We start from the raw sequence: 8,809 nt of genomic DNA, 5'->3' as shown, positions 1-8,809 counted from the left end.
AATTTTGAGTCTACAACGTTTATTTTAGGTGTGAGAGCCAAAATGAACTTTTTATTGCTTTAAATGCGTTTTCAGCCTGATTGTACACTTAAGGTGAAAATGTCAAAATCTTCAAAATGAGCATAAGCACAATGAAATTAATGCTGGAATCATCTTCAGGATGCTAAAATACACTAAATAGAGCAAAAATTTTGAGTCTACAACGTTTACTTTAGGTGTGAGATCCAAAATGAACTTTTTATTGCTTTAAATGCGTTTTCAGCCTGATTGTGCACTTTAGGTGAAAATGTCAAAATCTTAAAAATGAGCATAAGCACAATGAAATTAATGCTGGAATCATCTTCAGGATGCTAGAATACACTAAATACAGCAAAAATTTTGAGTCTACAACGTTTAGTTTAGGTGTGAGAGCCAAAATGAACTTTTTATTGCTTTAAACGCGTTTTCAGCCCCTGATTGTACACTTAAGGTGAAAATGTCAAAATCTTAAAAATGAGCATAAGCACAATGAAATTAATGCTGGAATCATCTTCAGGATGCTAAAATACACTAAATACAGCAAAAATTTTGAGTCTACAACGTTTAGTTTAGGTGTGAGAGCCAAAATGAACTTTTTATTGCTTTAAATGCGTTTTCAGCCTGATTGTGCACTTAAGGTGAAAATGTCAAAATCTTAAAAATGAGCATAAGCACAATGAAATTAATGCTGGTATCATCTTCAGGATGCTGGAATACACTAAATACAGCAAAAATTTTGAGTCTACAACGTTTAGTTTAGGTGTGAGAGCCAAAATGAACTTTTTATTGCTTTAAACGCGTTTTCAGCCCCTGATTGTACACTTAAGGTGAAAATGTCAAAATCTTCAAAATGAGCATAAGCACAATGAAATTAATGCTGGAATCATCTTCAGGATGCTAAAATACAGTAAATAGAGCAAAAATTTTGAGTCTACAACGTTTAGTTTAGGTGTGAGAGCCAAAATGAACTTTTTATTGCTTTAAATGCGTTTTCAGCCTGATTGTGCACTTTAGGTGAAAATGTCAAAATCTTAAAAATGAGCATAAGCACAATGAAATTAATGCTGGAATCATCTTCAGGATGCTAGAATACACTAAATACAGCAAAAATTTTGAGTCTACAACGTTTATTTTAGGTGTGAGAGCCAAAATGAACTTTTTATTGCTTTAAATGCGTTTTCAGCCTGATTGTACACTTAAGGTGAAAATGTCAAAATCTTCAAAATGAGCATAAGCACAATGAAATTAATGCTGGAATCATCTTCAGGATGCTAAAATACACTAAATAGAGCAAAAATTTTGAGTCTACAACGTTTACTTTAGGTGTGAGATCCAAAATGAACTTTTTATTGCTTTAAATGCGTTTTCAGCCTGATTGTGCACTTTAGGTGAAAATGTCAAAATCTTAAAAATGAGCATAAGCACAATGAAATTAATGCTGGAATCATCTTCAGGATGCTAGAATACACTAAATACAGCAAAAATTTTGAGTCTACAACGTTTAGTTTAGGTGTGAGAGCCAAAATGAACTTTTTATTGCTTTAAACGCGTTTTCAGCCCCTGATTGTACACTTAAGGTGAAAATGTCAAAATCTTAAAAATGAGCATAAGCACAATGAAATTAATGCTGGAATCATCTTCAGGATGCTAAAATACACTAAATACAGCAAAAATTTTGAGTCTACAACGTTTAGTTTAGGTGTGAGAGCCAAAATGAACTTTTTATTGCTTTAAATGCGTTTTCAGCCTGATTGTGCACTTAAGGTGAAAATGTCAAAATCTTAAAAATGAGCATAAGCACAATGAAATTAATGCTGGTATCATCTTCAGGATGCTGGAATACACTAAATACAGCAAAAATTTTGAGTCTACAACGTTTAGTTTAGGTGTGAGAGCCAAAATGAACTTTTTATTGCTTTAAACGCGTTTTCAGCCCCTGATTGTACACTTAAGGTGAAAATGTCAAAATCTTCAAAATGAGCATAAGCACAATGAAATTAATGCTGGAATCATCTTCAGGATGCTAGAATACACTAAATACAGCAAAAATTCTGAGTCTACAAAGTTTATTTTAGGTGTGTGAGCCAAAATGAACTTTTTATTGCTTTAAATGCGTTTTCAGCCTGATTGTGCACTTTAGGTGAAAATGTCAAAATCTTCAAAATGAGCATAAGCACGATGAAATTAATGCTGGAATCATCTTCAGGATGCTAGAATACACTAAATACAGCAAAAATTTTAAGTCTACAACGTTTAGTTTAGGTGTGAGAGCCAAAATGAACTTTTTATTGCTTTAAATGTGTTTTCAGCCTGATTGTACACTTAAGGTGAAAATGTCAAAATCTTCAAAATGAGCATAAGCACAATGAAATTAATGCTGGAATCATCTTCAGGATGCTAAAATACACTAAATACAGCAAAAATTTTGAGTCTACAACGTTTAGTTAAGGTGTGAGAGCCAAAATGAACTTTTTATTGCTTTAAATGCGTTTTCAGCCTGATTGTGCACTTTGGTGAAAATGTCAAAATCTTAAAAATGAGCATAAGCACAATGAAATTAATGCTGGAATCATCTTCAGGATGCTAGAATACACTAAATACAGCAAAAATTTTAAGTCTACAACGTTTAGTTTAGGTGTGAGAGCCAAAATGAACTTTTTATTGCTTTAAACGCGTTTTCAGCCCCTGATTGTACACTTAGGGGGAAAATGTCAAAATCTTCAAAATGAGCATAAGCACAATGAAATTAATGCTGGAATCATCTTCAGGATGCTAAAATACACTAAATACAGCAAAAATTTTGAGTCTACAACGTTTAGTTTAGTTGTGAGAGCCAAAATGAACTTTTTATTGCTTTAAATGCATTTTCAGCCTGATTGTGCACTTTAGGTGAAAATGTCAAAATCTTCAAAATGAGCATAAGCACAATGAAATTAATGCTGGAATCATCTTCAGGATGCTAAAATACACAAAATACAGCAAAAATTTTGAGTCTACAACGTTTAGTTTAGGTGTGAGAGCCAAAATGAACTTTTTATTGCTTTAAATGCGTTTTCAGCCTGATTGTGCACTTAAGGTGAAAATGTCAAAATCTTAAAAATGAGCATAAGCACAATGAAATTAATGCTGGAATCATCTTCAGGATGCTGGAATACACTAAATACAGCAAAAATTTTGAGTCTACAACGTTTAGTTTAGGTGTGAGAGCCAAAATGAACTTTTTATTGCTTTAAACGCGTTTTCAGCCCCTGATTGTACACTTAAGGTGAAAATGTCAAAATCTTCAAAATGAGCATAAGCACAATGAAATTAATGCTGGAATCATCTTCAGGATGCTAGAATACACTAAATACAGCAAAAATTCTGAGTCTACAAAGTTTATTTTAGGTGTGTGAGCCAAAATGAACTTTTTATTGCTTTAAATGCGTTTTCAGCCTGATTGTGCACTTTAGGTGAAAATGTCAAAATCTTCAAAATGAGCATAAGCACGATGAAATTAATGCTGGAATCATCTTCAGGATGCTAGAATACACTAAATACAGCAACAATTTTGAGTCTACAACGTTTAGTTAAGGTGTGAGAGCCAAAATGAACTTTTTATTGCTTTAAATGCGTTTTCAGCCTGATTGTGCACTTTGGTGAAAATGTCAAAATCTTAAAAATGAGCATAAGCACAATGAAATTAATGCTGGAATCATCTTCAGGATGCTAGAATACACTAAATACAGCAAAAATTTTAAGTCTACAACGTTTAGTTTAGGTGTGAGAGCCAAAATGAACTTTTTATTGCTTTAAACGCGTTTTCAGCCCCTGATTGTACACTTAGGGGGAAAATGTCAAAATCTTCAAAATGAGCATAAGCACAATGAAATTAATGCTGGAATCATCTTCAGGATGCTAAAATACACTAAATACAGCAAAAATTTTGAGTCTACAACGTTTAGTTTAGTTGTGAGAGCCAAAATGAACTTTTTATTGCTATAAATGCATTTTCAGCCTGATTGTGCACTTTAGGTGAAAATGTCAAAATCTTCAAAATGAGCATAAGCACAATGAAATTAATGCTGGAATCATCTTCAGGATGCTAAAATACACTAAATAGAGCAAAAATTTTGAGTCTACAACGTTTAGTTTAGGTGTGAAAGCCAAAATGAACTTTTTAATGCTTTAAACGCGTTTTCAGCCCCTGATTGTACACTTAAGGTGAAAATGTCAAAATCTTCAAAATGAGCATAAGCACAATGAAATTAATGCTGGAATCATCTTCAGGATGCTAAAATACAGTAAATAGAGCAAAAATTTTGAGTCTACAACGTTTAGTTTAGGTGTGAGAGCCAAAATGAACTTTTTATTGCTTTAAATGCGTTTTCAGCCTGATTGTGCACTTTAGGTGAAAATGTCAAAATCTTAAAAATGAGCATAAGCACAATGAAATTAATGCTGGAATCATCTTCAGGATGCTAGAATACACTAAATACAGCAAAAATTTTGAGTCTACAACGTTTATTTTAGGTGTGAGAGCCAAAATGAACTTTTTATTGCTTTAAATGCGTTTTCAGCCTGATTGTACACTTAAGGTGAAAATGTCAAAATCTTCAAAATGAGCATAAGCACAATGAAATTAATGCTGGAATCATCTTCAGGATGCTAAAATACACTAAATAGAGCAAAAATTTTGAGTCTACAACGTTTACTTTAGGTGTGAGATCCAAAATGAACTTTTTATTGCTTTAAATGCGTTTTCAGCCTGATTGTGCACTTTAGGTGAAAATGTCAAAATCTTAAAAATGAGCATAAGCACAATGAAATTAATGCTGGAATCATCTTCAGGATGCTAGAATACACTAAATACAGCAAGAATTTTGAGTCTACAACGTTTAGTTTAGGTGTGAGAGCCAAAATGAACTTTTTATTGCTTTAAACGCGTTTTCAGCCCCTGATTGTACACTTAAGGTGAAAATGTCAAAATCTTAAAAATGAGCATAAGCACAATGAAATTAATGCTGGAATCATCTTCAGGATGCTAAAATACACTAAATACAGCAAAAATTTTGAGTCTACAACGTTTAGTTTAGGTGTGAGAGCCAAAATGAACTTTTTATTGCTTTAAATGCGTTTTCAGCCTGATTGTGCACTTAAGGTGAAAATGTCAAAATCTTAAAAATGAGCATAAGCACAATGAAATTAATGCTGGAATCATCTTCAGGATGCTGGAATACACTAAATACAGCAAAAATTTTGAGTCTACAACGTTTAGTTTAGGTGTGAGAGCCAAAATGAACTTTTTATTGCTTTAAACGCGTTTTCAGCCCCTGATTGTACACTTAAGGTGAAAATGTCAAAATCTTCAAAATGAGCATAAGCACAATGAAATTAATGCTGGAATCATCTTCAGGATGCTAGAATACACTAAATACAGCAAAAATTCTGAGTCTACAAAGTTTATTTTAGGTGTGTGAGCCAAAATGAACTTTTTATTGCTTTAAATGCGTTTTCAGCCTGATTGTGCACTTTAGGTGAAAATGTCAAAATCTTCAAAATGAGCATAAGCACGATGAAATTAATGCTGGAATCATCTTCAGGATGCTAGAATACACTAAATACAGCAAAAATTTTAAGTCTACAACGTTTAGTTTAGGTGTGAGAGCCAAAATGAACTTTTTATTGCTTTAAATGTGTTTTCAGCCTGATTGTACACTTAAGGTGAAAATGTCAAAATCTTCAAAATGAGCATAAGCACAATGAAATTAATGCTGGAATCATCTTCAGGATGCTAAAATACACTAAATACAGCAAAAAATTTGAGTCTACAACGTTTAGTTAAGGTGTGAGAGCCAAAATGAACTTTTTATTGCTTTAAATGCGTTTTCAGCCTGATTGTGCACTTTGGTGAAAATGTCAAAATCTTAAAAATGAGCATAAGCACAATGAAATTAATGCTGGAATCATCTTCAGGATGCTAGAATACACTAAATACAGCAAAAATTTTAAGTCTACAACGTTTAGTTTAGGTGTGAGAGCCAAAATGAACTTTTTATTGCTTTAAACGCGTTTTCAGCCCCTGATTGTACACTTAGGGGGAAAATGTCAAAATCTTCAAAATGAGCATAAGCACAATGAAATTAATGCTGGAATCATCTTCAGGATGCTAAAATACACTAAATACAGCAAAAATTTTGAGTCTACAACGTTTAGTTTAGTTGTGAGAGCCAAAATGAACTTTTTATTGCTTTAAATGCATTTTCAGCCTGATTGTGCACTTTAGGTGAAAATGTCAAAATCTTCAAAATGAGCATAAGCACAATGAAATTAATGCTGGAATCATCTTCAGGATGCTAAAATACACTAAATAGAGCAAAAATTTTGAGTCTACAACGTTTAGTTTAGGTGTGAAAGCCAAAATGAACTTTTTAATGCTTTAAACGCGTTTTCAGCCCCTGATTGTACACTTAAGGTGAAAATGTCAAAATCTTCAAAATGAGCATAAGCACAATGAAATTAATGCTGGAATCATCTTCAGGATGCTAAAATACAGTAAATAGAGCAAAAATTTTGAGTCTACAACGTTTAGTTTAGGTGTGAGAGCCAAAATGAACTTTTTATTGCTTTAAATGCGTTTTCAGCCTGATTGTGCACTTTAGGTGAAAATGTCAAAATCTTAAAAATGAGCATAAGCACAATGAAATTAATGCTGGAATCATCTTCAGGATGCTAGAATACACTAAATACAGCAAAAATTTTGAGTCTACAACGTTTAGTTTAGGTGTGAGAGCCAAAATGAACTTTTTATTGCTTTAAACGCGTTTTCAGCCCCTGATTGTACACTTAAGGTGAAAATGTCAAAATCTTAAAAATGAGCATAAGCACAATGAAATTAATGCTGGAATCATCTTCAGGATGCTAAAATACACTAAATACAGCAAAAATTTTGAGTCTACAACGTTTAGTTTAGGTGTGAGAGCCAAAATGAACTTTTTATTGCTTTAAATGCGTTTTCAGCCTGATTGTGCACTTTAGGTGAAAATGTCAAAATCTTAAAAATGAGCATAAGCACAATGAAATTAATGCTGGAATCATCTTCAGGATGCTAAAATACACTAAATACAGCAAAAATTTTGAGTCTACAACGTTTAGTTAAGGTGTGAGAGCCAAAATGAACTTTTTATTGCTTTAAATGCGTTTTCAGCCTGATTGTGCACTTTAGGTGAAAATGTCAAAATCTTAAAAATGAGCATAAGCACAATGAAATTAATGCTGGAATCAACTTCAGGATGCTAGAATACACTAAATACAGCAAAAATTTTGAGTCTACAACGTTTAGTTTAGGTGTGAGAGCCAAAATGAACTTTTTATTGCTTTAAATGCGTTTTCAGCCTGATTGTGCACTTTAGATGAAAATGTCAAAATCTTAAAAATGAGCATAAGCACAATGAAATTAATGCTGGAATCATCTTCAGGATGCTAGAATACACTAAATACAGCAAAAATTTTGAGTTTACAACGTTTAGTTTAGGTGTGAGAGCCAAAATGAACTTTTTATTGCTTTAAACGCGTTTTCAGCCCCTGATTGTACACTTAAGGTGAAAATGTCAAAATCTTCAAAATGAGCAAAAGCACAATGAAATTAATGCTGGAATCATCTTCAGGATGCTAAAATACACTAAATACAGCAAAAATTTTGAGTCTACAACGTTTAGTTTAGGTGTGAGAGCCAAAATGAACTTTTTATTGCTTTAAACGCGTTTTCAGCCCCTGATTGTACACTTAAGGTGAAACTGTCAAAATCTTCAAAATGAGCATAAGCACAATGAAATTAATGCTGCAATCATCTTCAGGATGCTAAAATACACTAAATAGAGCAAAAATTTTGAGTCTACAACGTTTAGTTTAGGTGTGTGAGCCAAAATGAACTTTTTATTGCTTTAAACGCGTTTTCAGCCTGATTGTGCACTTTAGGTGAAAATGTCAAAATCTCAAAAATGAGCATAAGCACAATGAAAATAATGCTGGAATCATCTTCAGGATGCTGGAATACACTAAATACAGCAAAAATTTTGAGTCTACAACGTTTATTTTAGGTGTGAGAGCCAAAATGAACTTTTTATTGCTTTAAACGCGTTTTCAGCCCCTGATTGTACACTTAAGGTGAAAATGTCAAAATCTTCAAAATGAGCATAAGCACAATGAAATTAATGCTGAAATCATCTTCAGGATGCTAGAATACACTAAATACAGCAAAAATTTTGAGTCTACAACGTTTAGTTTAGGTGTGAGAGCCAAAATGAACTTTTTATTGCTTTAAATGCGTTTTCAGCCTGATTGTGCACTTTAGGTGAAAATGTCAAAATCTTAAAAATGAGCATAAGCACAATGAAATTAATGCTAGAATCATCTTCAGGATGCTGGAATACACTAAATACAGCAAAAATTTTGAGTCTACAACGTTTAGTTTAGGTGTGAGAGCCAAAATGAACTTTTTATTGCTTTAAATGCGTTTTCAGCCTGATTGTGCACTTAAGGTGAAAATGTCAAAATCTTCAAAATGAGCATAAGCACAATGAAATTAATGCTGGAATCATCTTCAGGATGCTAAAATACACTAAATAGAGCAAAAATTTTGAGTCTACAACGTTTAGTTTAGGTGTGAGAGCCAAAATGAACTTTTTATTGCTTTAAATGCGTTTTCAGCCTGATTGTGCACTTTAGGTGAAAATGTCAAAATCTTAAAAATGAGCATAAGCACAATGAAATTAATGCTGGAATCATCTTCAGGATGCTGGAATACACTAAA

This window comes from Vanacampus margaritifer, chromosome 6 (genome assembly GCF_051991255.1).
Source record: "Vanacampus margaritifer isolate UIUO_Vmar chromosome 6, RoL_Vmar_1.0, whole genome shotgun sequence".
Taxonomy (NCBI): Eukaryota; Metazoa; Chordata; class Actinopteri; order Syngnathiformes; family Syngnathidae; genus Vanacampus; species Vanacampus margaritifer.
Note: the sequence above shows the minus strand (reverse complement) of the source record.